The following is a 24,285-nucleotide window of genomic DNA, read 5'->3' as shown; positions in this document are numbered from 1 at the left end:
TTTTGCCCATTTTCTTTAGGAAACATAAGGGACAACTGTCAACGTTTACACGTCCTCATCCCACAGAATACTATGCTGAATTATGACAATTCCCTTCAATAATACAAATGCATCATAGAGAACACCTTCATTTTATGGTTTTCATTTTTGGAATGTGTGTACAGTGACCTCTTACACCACTTAGTCAGAACAGCAAAGTCTAAGATAATTAGAGCAAAAATGGGAAAGTCCACAACCAATTTATATTTTGAAAGGAACCAAAGAATACCAGATGACAGTGTAGAGGCCATCAGGCAGCTATTGGTTCATGGGTACAAAGGATAAGTCACCACATATGTTACAACATGGAAACCAGCACATTCTGAAAGCCCCAGTGCTCGCTCTTTGTGGGCCTTTGCTTAAGAATAATGTGATAGTGATAAAGACCTTCTAGCTACAGTTTTAGCCAGAGAAAGGTTTAAGATGCAAAGAATCAGAATCTTTTCCACTCCCTGTACTAGCAAGGAAAGACATTAGGTTTGACTATAGGAAAACTTGGGGCATGAACTTACCAAGCAAAATTGATTCAGGTTGTTGGTTTTTAGAGAGGAAGATGTCACATGGTAGCACAGGAAAAAAAAAAAAAACAACAACAATTCTATAAAGAAAGCAAAGGTCTGGGCACCTGGGTGGCTCAGTGGGTTAAGCCGCTGCCTTCGGCTCAGGTCATGATCTCAGAGTCCTGGGATCGAGTCCCGCATCGGGCACTCTGTTCAGCAGGGAGCCTGCTTCCCTCTTATCTCTCTCTCTCTGCCTGCCTCTCCATCTACTTGTGATCTCTCTCTGTCAAATAAATAAATAAAATCTTTAAAAAAAAAAAAAAGAAGAAGAAAGAAAGCAAAGGTCTGCTTTAAGGCAGAATTATAAACCCCAGTCTGAAAGAGGAAAGAAAGAAATCCACATAATCTCATGACAGGACTTTAAATAACCCCATTACATTTTGCTGCCTGCCAGTCAGCCAAAGAAGGCCATGATTTCCATTCTCCATGCATTGGAGATGTTTGGTAGATGTGTTGGTTTATTTCCTGGATTTTATCACTCTATAAAGTTTGATGGTTCAATTATGCTACCATCAAATGATGTTAAAATGCCACTCTCCCTGTATTAAAAGGAAAAAAAAGCCTTTACCCCACCTGCCAAAATAACTATCAACTTTACAGCTACCTTTTTTTTTTAAGATTTTATTTATTTATTTGACAGAGAGAGATCACAAGTAGGCAGAGAGGCAGGCAGAGAGAGAGAGAGAGAGAGGAAAGCAGGCTCTCTGCTCAGCAGAGAGCCCGATGCGGGACTCGATCCCAGGACCCTGGGAGGCAGTGGCTTAACCCACTGAGCCACCCAGGTGCCCCATACAGCTACCTTTAATATGTGCCTACCTCTTGAAAGATGTTCTATGTATATTTTTGCTAATCTTCCTAAAAATACTGCAAGTTATGCACATTTTTAATTTTGTAGATAAAAAAAAAACTTAGAATGGTCAGGTGATTTGTCTAAAGCCACACAAACAGTATGTGGCGAGGTTAAGAGTGAAATCATAACATAGTTCCAAAGCTTGGATTCTTTGCACAAAATCACCCTTCTTCCACTGAGAGTCTTGGCTTCTCCTCACTTTGGTTCCATCCTAGCTGTCCTGTTTTAGCCCTCCTCACTTCCCTTCCCACCTCCATTCTACCCAAATGTGTCCATTCCCTCAAATATTTTGTACTTCTTTTCTCTTCCACATCTTTACACACATAATTCCTCATACTATTTCCAGTCCTTATAAAACGCCAACTTGTCTTTCAAGTTCCTGCTGAGATTCTACCTTCTCCAATAAACCTGACCAAACCACCTATTACCTCTCCCAGCTCTCCACAGCACTCTCTCCCTTCCAGATATTTCTGTAGCATGTCTTCGGTACTATCTTCCGTTCAATAGAAATGTACTCGCTTCAAACAATGGAGACACAGAGATGATAAGAAGTGAAATCCTATAACAGATACATAAAGATGAAATGTGTTTTAAAGTATATTAGGGGTGCCTGGGTAGTTCAGTTGATTAAAGCATCTGACTCTTGATTTTGGCTCAGGTCATGATCTCATGGGTCCTGGGATTGAGCCCTGCATTGGGTGCTCTGCTCATCAGGGACTCCCCTTGGAGTTTCTCTTCTCTCTATCCCTCTCTGCCTCTCCCCCAGCTCACTCAGTCTATAAATAAATAAGTAAGTAAGTAAATAAATAAATAAATTGGGTTTTTTTAAATAAAATATATTAATATGTATACCTATATGTACAACCATGTTAATAATAACTGACATTACTGAGTACTTACAATTTACCAGACACCATTCCAGGCCACTTATGTGTTCTAACTTATTTAATCTTCATAACAACTCTGTGAGGTAAGTACATTTTTACTTGTGAGAATACTGACACACAGAGAGTTCCAACAAAGTTTCCCAAGGTCACACAACTAGGAAGTTGGCTTCATACCCTGTGCTTTTAAGACCACTACCACATTTGTGTCCAGATAGAGAGCAGAGGAGACAAGCCTGCCCCACAGAAGACTTCACAAAAGAGGAGATGTCTAAGTGTCTTGAACAAGGACAAGTTCATCATGGGGACCAGGAGAAGGGGGTAGTGGATGTTGTAGTTTGTTCCCTAACATCCAATCTAGCCTCCCTAAGCAACTGTGAAGTTTAGAAAAGTTTGAAGACTATGTGAATCCCATGAGGGGCCCATGACTGACCTAAGTTCACCAGGTCAGTAATTCAGTAAGTGATTCTAGGGCCGTGGTCCATGATTCACTCAGAACCTCAAGACTGATAGCATTTCTTTGCAACAGAAATTGTTTCAAGCTGCCCCATGAGATCACATAAAGAAAAATCTACTCTATCCCTTTCCTGGACTGAAAGAGGAAACAAATCGCCCTACTTCCTATTGGCAGCCATTTTATAACCATGAAGAGTATGAACATTAACCCAATGGCTAAGTCTTAAACCAAGTTAACCACTCCTAAACCAGGGTTTTACCTTCTCTTACTTCCCACCAACAATGAGGTCCTCACCACCATCAGGCCAGTGAGGGATCCAGTCACAGAATCCATCCTGAGTGCCTCGTTTCCTGGGTCCTTTCTGATAGGAGCTGTCCTAGCTTAATTTTCTCCTGAAAGTAGAGCTTGAGGCAGGGATTTGTGTACAGGTAGTTTATTTAAAATGACCCCAAGGAGCAAGATTGGGGAGACTCTGAAGAACAAAACAAGGAGAAAAAGGAAAATAAATACGAGGGCACATTAGCAAACTAGTCACTACTGCTGACAAGCAAATACTCATTCTGCTGGGAAACTCCAAGGAATTCTACAGACTATAACTCAGAAATGTCACCGTTGGACATTTGGAAGAGCAAATCATTTCTCTGCCACTTTTCACCTACCATTGGTCAAATGTTGCCTGTGGAATGAACTTCTTTACACTTGCAGGTTTGATTAGGCACAAGTGTCCAGCTGGCCCTCCAGTGGGTTCCCACAAGAGTCCCCAAATTGGGGAAATCAAAAAAAATCTCTGGAGCAGAGAGTGAAAAACACACTATGCAGCTGAATCCAGGTGCTACAGCCACTGTGTAGAGCTTTTTCTTGCACCAATGCCAGGATGAAAGGTGGAATGAGGATATGAGGTGTCCACACAGCAGTACCAGATGTCAGAGAGGGAAATCAAAGCCATCTGCAAGCTCAAGGTCATTACCCAGCTGCTAGAATTTTGCTACCTCTGTAGCTTCAGTTATGTAAGCACATTAACTTCCTTATTGTTTAAGCCACTTCCCTCCTTTTAATCCCCCCTTTATTAAAAAGAGACTTCTGGGAGGTGGGGAGAATAGATAGATATAGATATATTTGTGAATTTTGGCATAGCAAGTAGCGCCAGGAAGGCAGCCAGAAATACGGAATTTGTTTACCTTCAGACAGAAGATCTCTTTTCCCCGTTGGTTGTGAAGTCTTAACGATACTGTATTGTCCACATTCAAAATTTGTTTATATTTCCTTCTGTGCACTAAAGCATGCTGTCTTTTCTGTAATCTGAAGCTGAAATCATGCCAACTCTTGCAGAAAAGCATTCTATACAGAAGAAACAGCACAAACAAAAGAAGCAAAAAAAAAATTCATTAATCAACTCCGTTTCTCATTACACAAATTTGGGGTGGACCCCTCGTGTACCAACCATGGTTGTGGTCACTGAGGATACAACAGGGAAACACACAGACAAAATTCCCCACTATGGAGGAGCTTAGAGTCTAGTAAGGGAAACAGATAGTAAACAAATAAATATTCAGGATGGGGGAAAGGTTAAGACTGACATAATTTTAAAGGATCATCTGGCTTCTGTATTAGGGACAGACAGTAAGAAGCACGGATACGAGTTTAGATGCTAATGCAGTAATTTGGGCTGGAAATGACAGTGTCCTAGACAAGAGTGATGAGAGGTGCTCGTTTCCATCCCTTTGACATGCCAGTAACATCTTTGAGGAAGCAAACATCTGAAGAGAGAAAAAGAACTCTAGAAGGAGAGAGAGAAGAGATTAAATTAGAAGAGGTCACGGGATAGGTGTTAGGGAAGATATTTGACTGTAGATGGGCACGGTGGGGCAAGTATGTGAAAGAGGCAGAGATTGATAGAAATGTGGGTTATGAATTGAATCCATTTTAATGGGTTTGTTGAGATTTATTTATTTATTTATTTGAGACAGAGAGAGAGAGAGAGAGCACAGCATGCAGGAGTGGGAGGAGGGGCAGAGGGAAGGAATCCTCAAACAGACTCCCCACTGAGCACTAAACCCAAAACAGGACTGGATCTCTCCGTCCATGAGATCAAACCCTGAGCAGAAACCAAGAGTTGGATGTTTAACAGACCGAGCCACCCAGGTGCTCCAAGAATCCACTTTAATATTAATCAATAACCATATGATTAATAATATTGGAATTGCTTTTAATTAGTTTCAGTGACTGGGTTATGTTTCTTCAAATGTAACACCTTGTTAAGACTAGACCACATGGATATGAGGAAGTGGTGATGCAACATGGGGGCTTAAGTGGGTAGGAGAAGAATAAATGAAACAAGATGGGATTGGGAGGGAGACAAACCATAAGTGACTCTTAATCTCACAAAACAAACTGAGGGTTGCTGGGAGGAGGGGGGTTGGGAGAAGGGGGGTGGGGTTATGGACATTGGGGAGGGTATGTGCTTTGGTGAGTGCTGTGAAGTGTGTAAACCTGGTGATTCACAGACCTGTACCCCTGAGGATAAAAATATATGTTTATAAAAAATAAAAAAATTAAAAAAAAAAAAAAAAAGACTAGACCACATGGGACCCAATAGATACCGGGCTGCACAGGCTTACACTGAGTGAAATGTGTCCTGTTTAACACATACCGAAAGTGATTTTTGAATATTTTTACTCCTTAATGTATTAAATCTTTCCCTCTGGAATACATTAAATCCCAACTCTTGCAAAGAAAATGAGATAGAAGGCAGTTTAGATGTGAATCAAACTAGAATCATGATCAAAAAGAGTCTGAGTAGATAGAATGTAGTTCAGAAATTAAGTTAACTAAGTCTGGACTTCTTACACTAATCATATTATAATATTTTCAAATATTTACACTTTATAAAACAAGCCCACTTTCTTTCCCTGGGAGAAGAGGCTTGGTTCTTAAGGAGCCCCATGGTTAATAAGGACAAGTATGTGAAGTAAAATCTGAATGACAGGTGTCCTTGAAGCCAAATCTTTGTCATTTGGTCTCTTTCCTAGACTCGGTGGGACAGTAAAAGAGGAGTAGCTAGATGACGAGCTGGGTGGGAAGCACTGTATGGCTTCCTTACTAAAAAAAAATTGGAGACAACAAATTCTTCCTTTAAAATGCAATTATGCTTTTTTTTATTTTTTTATTTTTTTATAAGTATGTAATGTATTATTAGCCCCAGGGGTACAGGTCTGTGAATGGCCAGGTCTACACACTTCACAGCACTCACCATAGCACATACCTTCCCCAGTGTCCATAACCCCACCACCCTCCTCCTACCCCTCTCCCCTTGGCAACCCTCAGTTTGTTTTGTGAGATTAAGAGTCTCTTATGGTTTGTCTCCCTCCCTTCCTATCCCCCAAGCCCCCCACATTGCATCTCCACTTTCTCATAACAAGGAGATTATATGATAGTTGTCTTTCTCCAATTGACTTATTTCGCTAAGCATAATACCCTCTAGTTCCATCCACGTCATCGCAAATGGCAAGATTTCATTTCTTTTGATGGCTGCATAGTATTCCATTGTGTATATATATACCACATCTTCTTTATCCATTCATCTGTTAATGGACATCTAGGTTCTTTCCATAGTTTGGCTATGTGGACATGGCTGCTATAAACATTCGGGTGTACGTGCCCCTTCGGATCACTATGTTTGTATCTTTAGGGTAAATACCCAGTAGTGCAATTGCTGAGTCATAAGGTAGCTCTATTTTCAACTTTTTGAGGAACCTCCATGCTGTATTCCAGAGTGGTTGCACCAGCTTGCATTCCCACCAATAGCGTAGGAGTGTTCCCCTTTCTCCGCATCCTCACCAACATCTGTCATTTCCTGACTTGTTAATTTTAGCCTAAAATGCAAGTATACTTTTAGCGTGTACACTCCATAACACCTCTGTGCTGTTAAAGCAATGCGCTGGTTATTGAAGATGGTGAACAATTGGGCACTGACAAAGAATATCAGGCAAAATCTTAAAAGCTAAGGAAATGAGAGAACTGAAGTTCTGGCCCATCTCTGCTAGTATTTCGCTCTGTGGCCTAATGAAGGTCACACTGCTTCAACAAACTGCATTAGGAAAACTGGATATCCACATGAAAAAAAGGAAGTGCATTCTTACCTTATACCACATGGAAAAATTAATTCAAAATGGAACCATGACCTAAATATTAGAGCTGAAATATAAAACTTAGAAGAAAACATAGGAGGAAATCTCATTGGCATTGGCTTTAGCATTGTTTTCTTATAGGCAAACTTATGCCTTAAAGGACAGGCATCGAAAGCAAAAATGGATAAATTAGACTCCATCAAAAGTATAAGCTTTAGGGCACCCGGGTGGCTTAGCTGGTTAAGCATCTGCCTTCACCTTAGCTCATGATCTCAGGGTCCTAGGACTGAGTGCCACATCAGGCTCCCTGCTCAGCGAAGAGTCCGCTTCTCCCTCTCCCTGTGACTCTCCTCCCCACTTGTGCTCTCCCTCTCTCTCTGTCTTGAATAAATAAATAAAATCTTTTTAAAAAAAAAAATTTTTTTTAAGTACAAGCTCTGTTGCACCAAAGGACACAATCAACAGAATGAAAAGGCAACACACAGAATGGGAGAAAATATTTGCAAGTCATATATTACATAAGGGGTAGAATATATATGTAGAACTCCTACAAATCAACAACAAAATATAAACAACCTAATTTAAAAATGGATGAAAAACTTGGGGCTCCAGGGTGGCTCAGTTGGCTTGGTTTTGACTCAGGTCACAATCTCATGTGTCATACACCCCATGTGGGGCTCCATGCTCAGCATGAAGTCTGCTTAAGATTCTCTCCTTCTGCCCCTTCCTTCTGCCCCTTCACTGTCTCTCTTTCTCAAAATAAATAATAAATAAAAATCTTTTAAGAAATAAAAATGGACAAAGAATTTAAATAGATACTTTTCCAAAGAAACTATACAAATGCCAATAAACACGTTAAAAAAATGCTCTACATCACTCATCACTAGAGAAAGACAAATCAAAGCCACAATGAGATACCACCTCACATCCATTAGGATAGTTATTACAAAAAGAAAGAGATAGATAAAAGAAAGAGAGAAAAAGAAAGAAAGAAAAAAGAAAGAAAGAAAGAAAGAAAGAAAGAAAGAAAGAAAGAAAGAAGAAAGAAAGAAAGAAAGAAAGAAAGAAAGAAAGAAAGAAAGAAAGAAAGAGAAACCAGTCCAAAAGGACAAAGACTATATGAGTCCACCTCTAGGAGATACCTAAAGTAGTTAAATTTGTAGAGATAGAAATAGGATGGCAGTTGCCAGGGGCTGGGGGAAAGGGATGGGAGTTGTTCCTTAATGAGTAGACTTTCAGATTTATGAGATAGAGGAATTTTGGAGATGGATAGTGAATTTGCCACCAGTGGACTTGCCTTACAAGATATAGATTAAAAGAAGATTTTCAGGGGTGCCTGGGTGGCTCAGTTGGTTAAGCGTCTGAATTCCATTCAGGTGGATAGAGCCCTACATCAGGCTCCCTGCTCAGTGATGAGTCTGCTTCTTCCTCTCCCTTTGCTGCTCCCCACAAACCCCCCTCCACTTGTGCTCTCTCAAATAAATAAATAATTTTTTAAAAAAAATAGAAGCTTCTCAGAGAGAAGGTGTTGGATGAAAACCTTGGGAGCTTCCTCAGGGGAAATGGGAAACTGCCACCATGCACACAGGGGAAGGAGAGACCCAAAAAAGAAGCAGCCGTTCCAGGTTGGAAGGTGGCAGGTTTAATGAGCAAGGGACCATGCCAAGAAGTACATCTTCGTTGGCGGTAGGACCAGTGGATCTCCAGGCCTCACCCTGTAGGGTCCTACATTCAGGAGTACACCATCTAGTTGACCACAAAAGCACCTTACTCTCTCAAGACTGCATCCTTGAAAACAGCTCCCATGGTGGAATGACTGGCAAGGCGGACATTCCAAGGACAAGGAGGGGTTGAGTAGCCTCTGATTGCCCAGGGAGGCTCAAGGGTGAACCAGAAGTTAGGTCTTCTCAGTGACCTCCTCTGACAGAAGGAAATTGATACAAGTCAGAACTCAGATCTGCATAAAGAAAGACCAGTAGAGAAGATGTACATGGAGGTAACTTTTTTTCTTACTCTTAACTGATCTGACAGATAGCAGTGTGTTAAAAATAACAAATGGCAACAATGTGTTCGATTATGATTATATATACACAAGTATATGCAATTCCATATAGAAACATAAATGTGTTTGGGTATATATACATATATCTCTACATGTCTTTGTATAAGTGAGATGAATAAAAGGTGCAAGCAGGGACCAGGAGGAAGGAATTAGGAATATCTTGTTATGATAAGGTATTTGCACAACTCAAGAAACAATACAGTGTTATTTGAAAGTGGACTTGGATTAGATGTAAATGTATATTACAAACTTTATCTAGAGCAACCACGTAAAAAAAGTTTAAAAAAAAGTCTAATTGATATGCTAAGAAAGGAGAGAAAATGGAGTGATGTAAAATGCTCAGTCAAAACCACAAGTCGGGGCGCCTGGGTGGCTCAATCGTTAAGCATCTGCCTTTGGCTCAGATCATGATCGCAGGGTCCTACGATTGATCCCTGCATTGGGCTCTCTGCTAAGCAGGAAGCCTGCTTCTCCCTCTCCCACTCCTCCTGCTTGTGTTCCCTCTCTCACTGTGTCTCTCTCTCTCTGCCAAATAAATAAGTAAAATCTTAAAAAAAAAAAAAAACCACATATGATAGAAAAAGTGTGGAAGACAAAAATAGGAACAAAGAACAAGGAATAGAAATAAAACAAATATGAGAGATATTTTTTTTTTTAAAGATTTTATTTATTTATTTGACAGAGAGAGAAATCACAAGTAGGCGGAGAGTCAGGCAGAGAGAGAGAGAGAAGCAGGCTCCCGCTGAGCAAAGAGCCCGATGCGGGGCTCGATCCCAGGACACTGAGATCATGACCTGAGCCGAAGGCAGCGGCTTAATCCACTGAGCCACCCAGGCGCCCCAAATATGAGAGATATTAATGCAACCATATCAATAATCATTTTAAAAAGTCAACGGTTAAGAACACCAAGTAAAAGTTGAAGATTGACATAGTAGATCAAAAAGCAACACTCAATGACACATTGTTAACAAGAATAAAACCTACTTTAAATATAAAGACCCACACAGGTTAAAAATAAAAGAATAAATAGGCAAAACACAGAGGATTTTTAGTGAAACTAATCTGCGGTGGTAGTATGTGGTAAACACAGGCTATTATGCGCTTGTCCAAACCCATAGAATGTCCACCACCAAGAGTGAACCCTAGTGTCAGCTGTGGACTCTGGGGGGTGATGAATCAATGCAGATTCGTTGACCAACAAGCACACCTCTCTGGGGGCTGGGGATGTTGATAATAGGAGATACTATGTATGGGGGGAGGCAAAGGGTTTATGGGAACTCTGCGAACTTTCCACTGAATTTTGCTGTAAACCTAAAACTGTTTTTAAAATAGTCTATGTAAATGGGAAATTTTAAGATTTTATCTCTTTCTGTATTCTCTGGTTTCCCATAATGAGTATGTGTTCCTTACAGATAAAGAGATAAAATATGTTCAAATTCTGTCATTCAACTTTCCTTAGAAAGTACTTTCCTCAAAGAGGGGGAAAAAATCAAAACTGCTGCATTGGGTTTCATCAAACCTCGTGTTTCCAAGTCTTGAGTTGTTTGATGAGGAACACACTTTCTGTTCTCTTGGCCCTGATTGAGATTGTTCTGTAGGGGAAATGTCGAAAAAAGGATTTCGACCCTCCCAGACTGGCATCTTCCCTGGGTCTCTATTCCTAGTCCTCCTGCTCTGTAACCCCAAAGGACAGTGAGAAGTGTGACACTGTGTCCCTCTTATGCATAATGCAAAGCACATTGATTTGGAAGGGACCGACTCTCTAAGTGCCACAGAGGCAGTAACAGATCATTAATATTTCATGGCTTTTCTGTTCATGGGTGGAGACAGCTCCACTGGACTTCTGAGTTGTAAGGAGGAAGACAAGGGGTGTTGAAGCCTACAGAACCTGTTGAGCTCCAAGTGGGACCTCATCTCACATACACAGGTCATCCCAGACTCTGAGATACCAAGATGTATATTTAGCCAGGAAGCATGTTTCCATGGCAATCTTATATTCCTGTGTCTGCCTTTCTCCCCGCACCGGTGCGTTAAGCCATACGGAGTCCCAGCAAGCATGGCCCATCTGCAAGGCAGCTGGGTCCTCAGCTGCTTTATGGGCCACAAAGAATCCTGAAAGTTAGACCAAAACCCAGACAATAATGTTCGCAGTATTTATCTCATGATTGCGTGCCTTTTATCAAGAGTCTGTTTTCAATTCAGAAACGTTCACAAAGATTTCACAAGGAAAGTCACTGTTACATTATTTGCAGCCAGAAAAGCCTCAGAAATCAACTTAAATGTTCAATGAGAGGGGATTTTAAAAGCCAATCATGGTGACTGCCCATGGTCTGAAACCATTAAAATCACGCTCTGGGAGAATCTTTCATTGCAGGAGGAAAGTGTATGATCAGATTATGATCATACATAATGGGGAAGTACATAAGTGGGAAGGCAGGGTCTCTAAAGAGGCCATACAGTAGGATCCTGATTTGGGGTATTTCAGAGATGGGGTAGGTGCTCCCAGAGAGCAGATTTAACACAGTTCCCACCAAAGAATCATGACTGGGTCTTTCCATATGGCCCCACCGCTGTCCCTCCAAGGTGTCCAAGGCATAGGCTCCAGCTGAGCTCACAAGTGTTGCTGACCCAAGAAGCAGGCACTGGCTACATGAGGCAATTCAGAGGGACACTAGCAGTGTCTCAGGGAACAGATGGACAGCACTGATGCCAGATGATCAGTGTGCCAAAAACTCACTGGCTGATCTCCGTGGGCGTTTCTAGCGCCATAGGGAGGGAGCACCGACTTTGTTCCTTGGCTCTGGTAAGACATGCACTTACTCATGTGGGAGGAGACCATGGCCAACAGACCCTGACAGCTCCCTCAAGGCCCCCCACGGTCGGCAACAGATGGTGTTCGCTCAGACCAAGGCTGGGGCAGCAGCTCAGTGCTAAGTCCCCCTGAGGACCAGCCCCGCCCACGTCTCCCTTGGCAAGGACTCTGTGCACCCCCCCAACGAAGCCTTCCCCCAGGCTGGGGATTCCTCATCTCCTGTGGGGGTGGGGAGCCTGGCCCCTCCTCCCTTCTCTCTGTTTATCCCTAGTCACTTACACGCACTGAATTCATCCAGACATGAACCTTCAAAATACTCACATCCCAGAGCTAGACATCTAAGGCTTTTAATTCTGACATGAGTTTCACAAAGCAAGCTTAAAGGTGGTGTAGAGTGAAGAGTGAAGGATGGCCCCAGGCTAGAGTACAAGGGAACACAGTGGGGGAAGGTCCTTAGACTAATATCCCATATTTATGTCCTATCACATAAAGATATGCATAGAATAAATATTGGAGATTCATACACCCTTAACAACCATTATAACTGTTATCTCCATGTAGAACCCTGAGAGATGACTTCAGGTTCTTGTGCTATTACATTTTTTCAAATGTTCTGCAATGAACATGTATTATAAAAGACATGTATTTTATGTTAGTGTTAGCTTCCAATGGCAGCTTGTAATGTGAAAAAAAATCATAGTCAAAATCAATTGCTTTAATTGTCTGCTAAACATAGCACTCAGATATACATTGATCAAGCCAACCAATAGTCCCTATGGCATTGGAACGAAGCTATTTTTTCAGCTGAGCACAGATGAGGAAGTCAGCTTGCATGTAAGCTCCATACTGTATGAAAAATAAGCAGCAGAACCACATGCATATAGCTGAATTTGTTTAAATGAATGCATCTATCATGCAATCACACTGTCCTCAGAAAATCAAAAAAGGCTGTATTAGAAACTTACTACTCAAAAAAAAAAAAAAAAAGCTATTGAAGGAAATAGAATAACTTCAATACCCCCAAAAATAAATGCCAACTTACAACTCAAGGGGCTTATATAATCCCTTTTTAATTCCCTTCCAAAAAATTGCCCTGCATTTTCCAACTATGATACTTACTAAATATAAATTAAATAAATCTCTATCCAGGTCTGCAGAATGGACATAACCCAACAGAGTAGAAAGTCTATCGTATTCCATCCCAGTCAGGCTGGATGGGAAGGAATGCACTTGGGACTGTCCAGCCTGGCTGGAATGGACCGGTCGGATGATACGTGCAGAGTGCATGTAAACATTTCCAGGTCACAGAATTCCAGAGAAGGGTACCACAATACAGAAAGGATCTGATCCAAGCCCCCCCCCCTTAACAGGTATAAACCCAGAGGGTCAGAGAAGGTGTGTACCCAAGTTCACCTGCTAGCCTGGAAAAATGGAGGCAAGACTCCAGGTTTCCTAATTATCCTTCCTGAGTGCATTTTGAAGCTTGCTTTTTTTTTTTTTTTTTTTTTTTTTTTCCCCAGAGAGGAGGAACCTGAGAAACAGAACAGGTAGATGACTTTAAAATATGGGGTACCTAGTACACAGAACTCAAGAAACATTTGTTAGGGGTTCCTGGCTGGCTCCGTTGGTTAAGCATCTGCATCTGGCTATCGGTTTCAGCTCAGCTCATGGTCTCCGGGTCTCTTGTGAGATCAAGCCCCAGGTCCTGCTGGGTGCTCAGCAGGAAGTCTGCTTGAAGAGTCTTCCTCTGCCCCTCCCCCAACTCCCTCACACAGACATGTTCTCTCTCTAAAACAAATAAATAAATCTTTTTTTTTTAAAAGAAACATTTGAAAAAAAGAGAAACATTTGTTAAATGAAGTTCAGCATATGCTAATGACCTATTTTTCTCAGATTTGAATTTTTGAAGCAAACACATGCTCATAGAAAAAATACTGAAATGTACAAAGAAAAAATTAAAATTCTACCCCCATCCCACCACTAGAGCAAACCATTATCAGCCATTATTAACAATTTGAAGAAGAGCCTTCCACATGTTTCATATGTGTGTGTATATATGTATATATAATATATACATGTATATATACTACATTATTTTATATGTATAAATTATATCTATGATATACATTATATATTATAGAAATACACCCTATTTTTATATTTTATATAAAAATATAAAATATATAAATATATATACTAATATATAAACAAGTAATTTTAACCAAGAGTTGATTTGTAATCATACTCTTCTATATCTTTTTTTTACTTTGATATATGAGGGACATTTATCTATGTCAGTACCTATGGATTGCCTTATTTGTTATAATGTCTGAATCATATTGGTTCATCTCTCTCACACTAATGTTCTCCCTCGAAGAACAGGGTAAAGAAATTAAAAAGATCATTGTGGGGATGAACATTTTATAAATGATACTAGGAAATTTGAAGAGTCATTTGGGAAAATAGAAAATGAGATCAATTCTTCATGCCAAACACTAGAATAAATTTCAAGCAGATCAGAGGTTTAAAAGCAAAAATATGAAATCAGAAGAAAACAAGGATGAATGTGTCTAACCTGGGAGTGGGGAAATCTTCCCTAATCATGACAGAGAATCCAGAAGCAGTAAGACAAAAATGGATCAATTGACCACATTTTTTTTTCCTAACGGTCAGGCCACAAAGAAAACAATGGAAGGGAGCTTATACATCGTTTTAATGTATAAAAAGAGATAAATTGATAAAATACAATAAATGGACCTTGTTTGTATCCTGATCCCAATGAACCAAGTATAAACACATGCATACACACATAGACATGCTTGCATAAGCATGTGCATACACACGCATGTGTACACACACATACATGCATGTGTGAAGATGCATACGGAATGCATGTATACATGCATACACATACATACATGTGTGGGTGGGTGTGTACATGTGCACACATACATTCATGCACACATGCATGTGGGTGTACACACATAGAGATGAACACATACACGTACACACACACACACACCTGTGCACCCCTGCACATGCATACACTTGTGTGTGGATGCACATACACAGAGATGCCCACATACACACACATATGCACATATACATATGCCTGTGAACACATGCACACACGTGCACACACAGATGCATACACATGCACGCAGGTGCACATACACAGAGATGCACATATACACTCTCACACACACGTATGCACAAAGATATACATACACCTGTGCACACATGCCCACACGTACACATGCACATGGCTGCATATATACACACACATACTCATGCACATGCACACTGCTACAAGACAAGCAGAAAAATTTGGGACACTGATCGAATATTCAAGATTAGAAAGTAGCAAATTCATGTCATTAAATGATATTGCAGGTTTTTTTCAAACCACATAGTTCTTAAAGACAGATTAATAATATTTATGAACAGAAGAACACATCTGAGATTTGCTTCAAAAATAATCCAGGGAGTAAGGTAGGAAGCAGCAGATGGCAATATAGATGAAGTCAGAATGGTCATGGATTTTATGATTATTGAATTTGTGAACTAGGTAAATGATGGCTCAACATACAGTACTCTTCTTCTTTGTATATGTTTAACATTTGCCATGCCAAACTTTAAAATTTTTTAAAACTATTGATGCAGGGATACAATCAAAAAACCCTCTCCTGGCATTAGTTCTGCCGCTTACCTGAGCACTACTTGGCGAATACCAATTCCTTTGTATAATTACAAACCGCGCACTGCCTTATTATTCAGTATCCTGTACCTGTGTTCATCTCGAAGTTAGATTTAAATCCTTGATAAAGAGAGGGTTTTGTTCATCTTGTTTCCCCAGCACCTCCCTTGGAGCAGGCTTTGATGGGGGAACGTTTCTTAAACGTGTCCAGGTGCAGAGACCTTAAATCATGCCCGGCACAAACGTGGACTGCTGGCTTTAGTAAATGTTTGATGTTTGGAAGATGTTTGATGCCTCTTTTCTACAAATCTTGGAAGTCAAATAGAAAAGGAAGTGGTTTCCACTTTGGGAGGTGACAGATATGTTTATGCCTTTCGTGGTATTGATGGTTTCACAGGTGTGTACTTATCCCTGAACTCACTGAGCTGTATCACTAAACATGCACAGCTTTCTCCATGTTCATCAGACCTCAACAAAGTGTTTTTTTAAATAGCAAATCAGATTCCATTTTTAAAACTACACGAAGCAATTCCTCATGGCACTGCTCTTCCTGCCTGTCAGACGCTACAGAGACCATCGATCACATCTGAAAGTCAGAGGGTAAATGCTTCTAGAGGAGATGGCATGAGCCATCGCTCACCCTTCTGTGGACTATGGCCCTAGAAAGTATTCATTCACATCCCACTGCAGTACTTGAACGTGGATGTGGATTTTTTTTTTTTCATATCAAACCCCCTATCTTGCTTTTCTTCATTTCTTCATGGAACAAGAGAAGAAAACCATTAACTATTGGTAAACAGTCAAACTCTCGACAAGCCAACTCGGCCCCATACTTCAGCCTCCTGGAGAAATCCTGCCATCTTGTCTGGGTGTTCATCATAGAGGTATTTTGCCTCTAATAAAATAGTGTAGACCCCTAATTTATGTTATTCAAATAACGGGGTTTATGGATTCGGACATAAACAGCATTATGAAAACAATTTTAACGTCATCCCTTGTTTCAGAGTCAAAAAACATCATTCCCTCACCCAAAACAACGCATTCACGGGAGGAAAAGCAATGTTTCTCTGGCCAGCAGGAGAAGATGTGCGTGTAGAGGTTGCAATTTGTTCTTATTCACAATTTTCAGTATCTCCCTCAATGCTAAGTGAAGATTAGGAGGCATACAGTTAAGTGCCAATTATCCTTTGTGAGAAAGCCTTTTGTGGTTTGGCTCTCAAGAGCCACCTCTTTGTTTCAGCCGACAAAGCTCTTTCTTGCTGTAAATCAGCTGGGGCCCCATGAATATTTTTCCCAAAAACCCTCGTTGGGTTGACATCATGACCCACAAAGTATGACTGATTAAATTTTTAAAAAAAAAAATCTTTCCTCTTGAAACATACAATTTGTGCTCGCTTCGGCAGCACGTACACTAAAATCGAAACATACAATTTCAGTAAGAAATGGAATAAAAAGAAATGGAATAAAAAGGCATCATGCAAAAGTCTTCATATGCATACCACAGTGACCCCCCCGACTCCGCCCATAAAGGGGGCTGAAGGGTGGAGCCAAGAATATCAGGCCCAAATTCCTGGAAAGTGTGAATGTTACCTCACCAGGGGAAGTGGGTACAGACTGAAGACCTTGTGGGCCAGGTGGGCCAAAGTCCAGGTGAGCAATGCCAGGATGGAAGAAGAGATTGGAAGGGTGTTGTCGCAAGTCAAGGGAATGATGTTGTCGCAAGTCACTGATGCAAAAACATCAGTGGTTCTATGTCACAGAGCAGCCAGCAGACGTTGGAAGGGACCAGGAGCAAGTCTCCCCTAGAGCCTCCAGAGGGAGTGTGGCCCTGCCAACCTCTTGGTTTCGGCCGAGGGTAATGGCTTTCAGACTTCTGGCCTCCACAACAACTTGCAGAGGCCCCGAGAACTTCACGCCACCCCTCAGAGACGCTACTCCTGAATTCTCAGGCAATGCAGTTGCCCTTCCATAATACTCATCCAGTCACATGCTGTCGGTTTCGTTCCCCATCCCGCGCTGCCATAATACTCCCATTCCGTCAGGAGCTCTCTCTGGGTCCCGCCACACGCCGTGCTTGTCCGGAGCTCTCAGGACGGTTTTTCAAGCAGGATAATTGGGCTTCCTTTCACTTGAAGAGGGCTCCTCTAAATGAATGCTTTGTAGTTTTCGGTCTCTGTGATTAAATTAATCAGTTTCATAAGAAAATCTTTGTGTGTGTGTGATTTTCTGAAAGAAGAAACCTCGCCTGGCTTACAAGAGGTCTTGTGCTTTGTAAGAAAATGATACAAAAACTTCAGTGGTTTCATGTCACGAGGGGAAAATTTCTTACCTATGCATGGGTCTGGGGCAAATGAATCATCAATTCATGGAAATGCAACTTTCAAAGAGTCATCATTTTATCTTCTTTTTGAAATCATCCTTTTTTTTACTTGTACAAAATAAATCAACTACAAATTTGATTGTTTTTGCCTGAAAATTTATTCATTATTCATGTTTACAGCTTTATTATGAATTATAGCATTTATTGAAACTTTTTTTTTTGGCCTCAAAACCCACTAGGATTGGTGTAAACACTTGAAAAGTGGCCTAGCAAAGTTGAATATGTGCATCCACTCTGATACAGTGGTTTCACACCTGGGTTGATAGTGTAAAGGAAACTTATGCATCTACAAGTACACTAGGAGACATGAACAAGAATGTTCAAGCAGCATGATTTATAAAAGTCAACCAGCTGAAAGCATCAAGTACAGTACCCACTAACAATACAGTCAGTAAACAAATTGCAGCATATTTATAAGTTCATTCTATTGATATATATGTACAGCAGAGAAAATAAATCAATCAGACCTAAAGATATCAGTATGGATGAATCTCAAAAACTTGTTAATGACTCTCAAAAAGTCGTGTGAGACTGGAACCATTATTGGTCATAGTTTCCAATCTAAGAACAGTACTTGTTCTCTTTTCTTTACTCAAAGTAGTCCCTGTCACTTGTCTGCAAATTTGATTATATTGTATTTTTTCTTTTTTTTTAAATTTTTTATTAACATATAATGTATTATTTGCCTCAGGGATACAGATCTGTGAATTGTCAGGCTTACACACTTCACAGCACTCACCATGACTATGTTGTATTTTTTTTTAAGATTTTATTTATTTATTTATGTGACAGACAGAGATCACATAATCAGCAGAGAAGCAGGCAAAGAGAGAGAGACAGAAGGAAGCAGACTCCCCGCTGAGCAGAGAGCAGGATGCCGGGCTCCATCACAAGACCCTGAGATCATGACCCGAGCTGAAGGCAGAGGCTTAACCCACTGAGCCACCCAGGCGCCCCGATTATGTCTTTTTAACGAAAATTCATACCTACCAACCAGGCACCAGAAGAATTCAGAAAGTGACATTATCTTGATACACTCACCAAGTTCCAGAGTTGATTCCTTGGGCAAGGAATTTCAACATCAAGAAGCAGAAAGAATGTCATCATTTCTCAGGGGCGATCTCACATTGACACAGGTTTCAGAAACTGGTGGCTGTGACTCAGGATGTCAGTTTGTTAATTCATCACGAGTAACTTAACAATCACACAGACCAAAAGACTCAGACGTTACGGAATGCACGAATCAGAACACAAGTCATGAGGGAGTTTCTTGTATGTAGAAAATAAGAACAAGGGGCGCCTGGGTAGCTCAGTGGGTTAAGCCGCTGCCTTCGGCTCAGGTCATGATCTCAGGGTCCTGGGATAGAGTCCCGCATCGGGCTCCTTGCTCAGTGGGGAGACTGCTTCTCTCTCTGCCTCTGCCTGCCACTCTGCCTGCTTGTGTTCTCCCGCTCGCATTCTCTCTCTCTCTCTCTCTCTCTGACAAATAAATAAATAAATAAAATCGCTTTTTAAAAAAAAGAAAATAAGAACAAGGATTGAGATGTTGGATGGCATCTCGGTGGGAGCCCACCTTCCACAGGAACCATGAAAATCAGCTATGCTGGAGAAGGTGGCCCTTCCTCAGATGCAGATTGAGAAAGTACTCTAACTTATCTGGGCTCTAAGCCTGTGCTTGAATTTAAGTACGCCTGAGGACACCCTTGAGCACGATGCGTGGCACAAACCAGACCTACAGTAAGTAGGTGGCAAAGAAATAAAGTGGGAAGGAAATAAGATGACTGAAGCCTACAAGCATGCTGTATCTTCCTAGAGCATTTACTATAAGCAATTATAAATTATATTTAAAATATTGTATGTATGCTATCTAAATAAAATATATGTATATATGTATGTGTTATATATAAAGCATTACAATTATCATATCAAAGGTATATGATGTGTATACACATATGTATACACATTATCATATATATATCTCATGATATATCTCATATATGATATGATATGATATAGCATGAACTATGAAGAAGAATAAAAAATCTATGCATATTGCTGATAAAACACTAAGCCAAAGGGCTCCTGGGTGGCTCAGTGGGTTAAAGCCTCTGCCTTCAGCTCAGGTCACAGTCTCAGGGTCCTGGGATCGAGGCCCGCATTGGGCTCTCCGCTCAGTGGGGAGCCTGCTTCCCTCCTCTCTCTTTGCCCGCCTCTCTGCCTGCTTGTGATCTCTCTGTCAAATAAATAAATAAAATCTTTAAAACACACACACACACACACACACACACTAAGCCAAAATGAAAGCGTTTGATTGGCTTCTAGCTGTGCCTCCACACCTTCGGCAATATGAATCACTTCACTCCATCCTGCTCCCTAAATCCACCATTCCCCTTCCCTTCAGCCGTCTTCCTTCATACAGCGAGCCAGCAGTGGATGGAGTGTGTGCCTTGGAAGGAGGCTGACGCAGTCAGTAGCCGGGCACAGGAGCCTGGAGCTAGGATCCCCCTCCCCCTGAGCTGGCAGCCTGTTTCTGCCACTTTGCAGGTGTGTGACTTTGCTTCTGTGCCTTACTTGCCTCACCTATACAACAGACATAAGCTAGAGCACCTACGTCACAACGTTGCTGGGTTAATACATAGAGAAGAGCATTTGGTCCAGTCACCAGCATGTGGTAAATGTTCCTATAAAGGCTGATGATTCTTTCCCAAAGCTGTGGTCACATCCAGCATTCCTGCCTCCTCGAAATGATGAGATGGTGTTGTTGAGAGTCGCCTTTTACTGAATACTTGGGATGCCCAAGCACTGTCCAGGTGCCTTGGATACAATACTTCATTTAAATGTTCCAGAAAGTTCTCTGCTATACACGTTTCCACTCAAAATCTCAAATATAAGGAAACTAAGACTTAGAGAAATTAAGAACTTTGTCCAAGATTCGAAAATAGAGTCTTTGCAACTGGATAGAGCTCTTATTCTTCATTAGAGCTTGGGGTCTCCTTCAACTCTTTGCTTAAGAATTTTTTTCTTTTTAAGTTTACTTTGGAGATTTATTTATTTATTTTAGGGACTGAGAGAGAGCGCGCCTGTGTGAGTGGAGAGGAGGAACAGAGGGAGAGAGGGAATCCTCAAGCAAACTCGGTGCGGAGTGTAGAGCCCGACATGGGGCTCCATCCCAGGACTCCAAGATCATGACCTGAGTCGAAATCCACAGTTGGCTGCCTTACATGCTGAGCCACCCAGGCAATAGTCTGCTTAAATATTTACGACAAACAATCTTATGCTTTATTCTATGGGTAGATAATCCCTTCTAGCATAAATTTTTCTATCCCATTTTCTGAATGCAACCTCATTTCCCTTATTTACAAATTTGAGAGGGGGCAGGGCACTACCTTACCGCAGCCTTCTTGCATCTGCTTAGAAATCACAGAAAGTGAGGGGCACCTGGGTGGCTCAGTGGGTTAAGCCTCTGCCTTCAGCTCAGCTTATGATCTCAGGGTCCGGGGATCGAGTCCCACATCAGGCTCTCTGCTCAGTGGGGAGCCTGCTTCCCCCTCTCTTTCTGCCTGCCTCTCTGCCTACTTGTGATCTCTCTCTGTCAAATAAACAAAAAAGTTATTATTTTTTTAAATCACAGAAGGCGAGACAGAGGGAGAAGAATACCAAAATGAATCTTCAGAAGCAAGTTTATTTCATTGAAAGATTCATTTTCCTATAAGGAAGTAGACCTCCCTGTGCCCAGAGCCCCTAGGGGTTGTAAGGAGGTTAAACATTACAAAGATTTAAAAAAAAGAAACCTCATGATTGTAGCCAGGAGGCCTCACCTGATAATCAGATTGAAAATTATTCATTGCATAAGTCACTGCTAGTTCCCCAGCTTTAACATTCTGACTCACAACTTCCCTGCACACCGTGTGGTTCAATGATTAGGGAAGAGAAGTGATCTGAAGACCCCAGCATGGGTTTTCTGCTGATTTGTCAGAGATGCCAACTCATCTTCCGAGTCTCCACCAAGCCGGCAACCCACAGAATCTGCCCAACTTGATCTCCACAGAGTCTGCTCAGCTTGGAGCCCTGCTCACAGATGAAGACACTCGGGTATATGCTACTGAGTGAAAGAACCGTGGAGGGGCATGTCCACGTGGGCACGGCCATGCTCTCTGCTGAATCTGAGAAGGTGAGCCAGGGCTCTGCTTTGAAAAGATATTAGGGAAGCCAATAAAATAAAATTAATACATCCTGTCCCATAAATTTAATGAAGGTAGTTTTTAAACGTATTTCCTGGGTGGCTCAGTCAGTTAAGCATCTGACTCTTGATTTCAGCTCAGGTCTTGATCTCAGGGTTGTGAGTTCATGCCCCACTGTGGCCTACATAGTGGGAATGGAGCCCACTTAAAAGAAAACAAAACAAAATAGGGGTGCCTGAGTGACTCAGTTGGTTAAGCCTCTGCCTTCAGCTCAGGTCCTAATCCCAGGGTGGGATGGAGTCCCACATCGGGCTCCCTGCTCAGCGGGAAGCCTGCTTCTCCCTCTGCTTCTGTTGCTTCCCCTGCTGGTGCACTCTCTCTCTCTCTGATAAAATAAATAAATAAAATCTTTTAAAAATTAAAACTAACATAGTTCCCAGTACAAGTTTGGCCACCCCCAAAATGCTTGAAAGCAGATTCTCTTTTCTCTCTTTAACATATGAAGGGGCAGCGGTTTTGTCCAGGGTTTTGGAGCAGTGAAGGTGACAGCTGGGGTCTGAGCCCAGCTGAATGTTTGAAACCTCTCCTATTACTGCCCTTTGCTCAAGCGTATCCACAGCACCTGCTGAGCTCCAGGTGTGTACCAGGCCCTGGGCCAGCTGCTTGGAGAGAATGGAGACCAGACACAGTGCTAAGAGGGCACTGAAGCATCCAGAAAAATGAACTAGCACATGGGATCCTCTGCAATGAGTGCCCCAATGGGGTACCTCTGCCATGGGGCAAGGGAGTGACCCTGAAGCTGGGGCCCGAGTGATGGCCAGGAATTAGTCAGGTGAAGGGAACATTCCATGGAGGATTTGAGTATGGGACCCCAATTTGAACAATCTCCAATTCGACAGCCCAAACCTCAATGCTTCGGAGCTAACTGGGGCTCATGGAATCCATGTACTTCACATTTTCACATTGTCAGTAGAGTTTTCTTAAAGAATTATCCTTTTGAGAAAAAAAAACTGTACATGTAACACACATATATTATGTATAATTTTGTACATGTGTACGTGGATACATATTTATATACATATTCATACACATGTGTGTCTATGCAGATATTGAAGTAGAGATACAGATATGGATATATTACTAAAGAAAAACAAAAATGCTATTAAATTCACTGAGTACTATTTTTCCATATAGAACATTACTTAATCAGCTTTTTCAGTTATTCGTTATTTGATCACTTATTTCAGACACTGTAGGGGTTACTGGGTGGCTCAGTCAGTTAAGCATCTGCCTCCAGCTCAGGTCACGATCCCAGGATGCTGGCATCGACCTCCACATCAGGCCCCCTGCTCAGTGGGAAGCCTGCTTCTTCCTCTCCCACCCCCGCTGCTTGTGTTCCCTCTCTCGCTGTGTCTCTCTCTGTCAAATAAATAAATTAAAACCTTAAAATGTATATATATTAGAAATACTTTTAAAAGTATTTACTGAGCATCTGTATATGCTAAGCATTGTGCTAGACACTGAGGACGTAGCAACAAACAAGAGCCCAATCTTCATGGAGCTCTCATTCCACTAGGGGAGGCAGATACAAGTAAGCCTAAATCTGTAAGATACATACAGAATAAGACATGAAAAGTAAACAGACTAATGAGAAAGAGGAAAACAGAGAGAGTCACTTTAGGAAGTCTTTTTTGGATGAGGTGATGTCTGAGCTGACACCTGAAAAATCTTTAGAGCTGGGAACAGAATTCCAGATGGAGGAACAGCAAGAACAAAGGCTTCCAGGCAGTAAAGAGCTCTTGGTATCGATGCTCTGGTTTTCAACCTTGGCTGCCCCTTAGAATATCCAGGATAGCATCTTAAAAGTGCTGATGCCCAGGCTTTGCTCTAGAGCTAGGCATTTTTTTTCTCAGTGCTCTGGTGATTTTGAAGAGTAATTAAATTGGGTATCATGGCATTAATGGAACGGAATGTTTACCTGTGTGGCTGATAGGGAGTGAGCAGGGGGAATCAATGTTGGATAAACAACAGGTACAAGTCTGTGCAGGACCTCATATGCTTTGGGAAAAAATTTGAATTTTATTCCAAGTGTGAGGGGAAAGTATAGGAGCCTTTTTCAGGGGCCTGTCATTAACTGATGTGCATTTCTAAAAGGTCACCGTGATTACAGACTGGAGGAGAATGGAGAGTGGACTTCAGGGCACCCTTGGAAGGAGGACCAAGGGCGAGGCCATTG

The sequence above is a fragment of the Mustela erminea genome, chromosome 5 (genome assembly GCF_009829155.1).
Source record: "Mustela erminea isolate mMusErm1 chromosome 5, mMusErm1.Pri, whole genome shotgun sequence".
In the NCBI taxonomy this organism is placed as follows: Eukaryota; Metazoa; Chordata; class Mammalia; order Carnivora; family Mustelidae; genus Mustela; species Mustela erminea.
Note: the sequence above shows the minus strand (reverse complement) of the source record.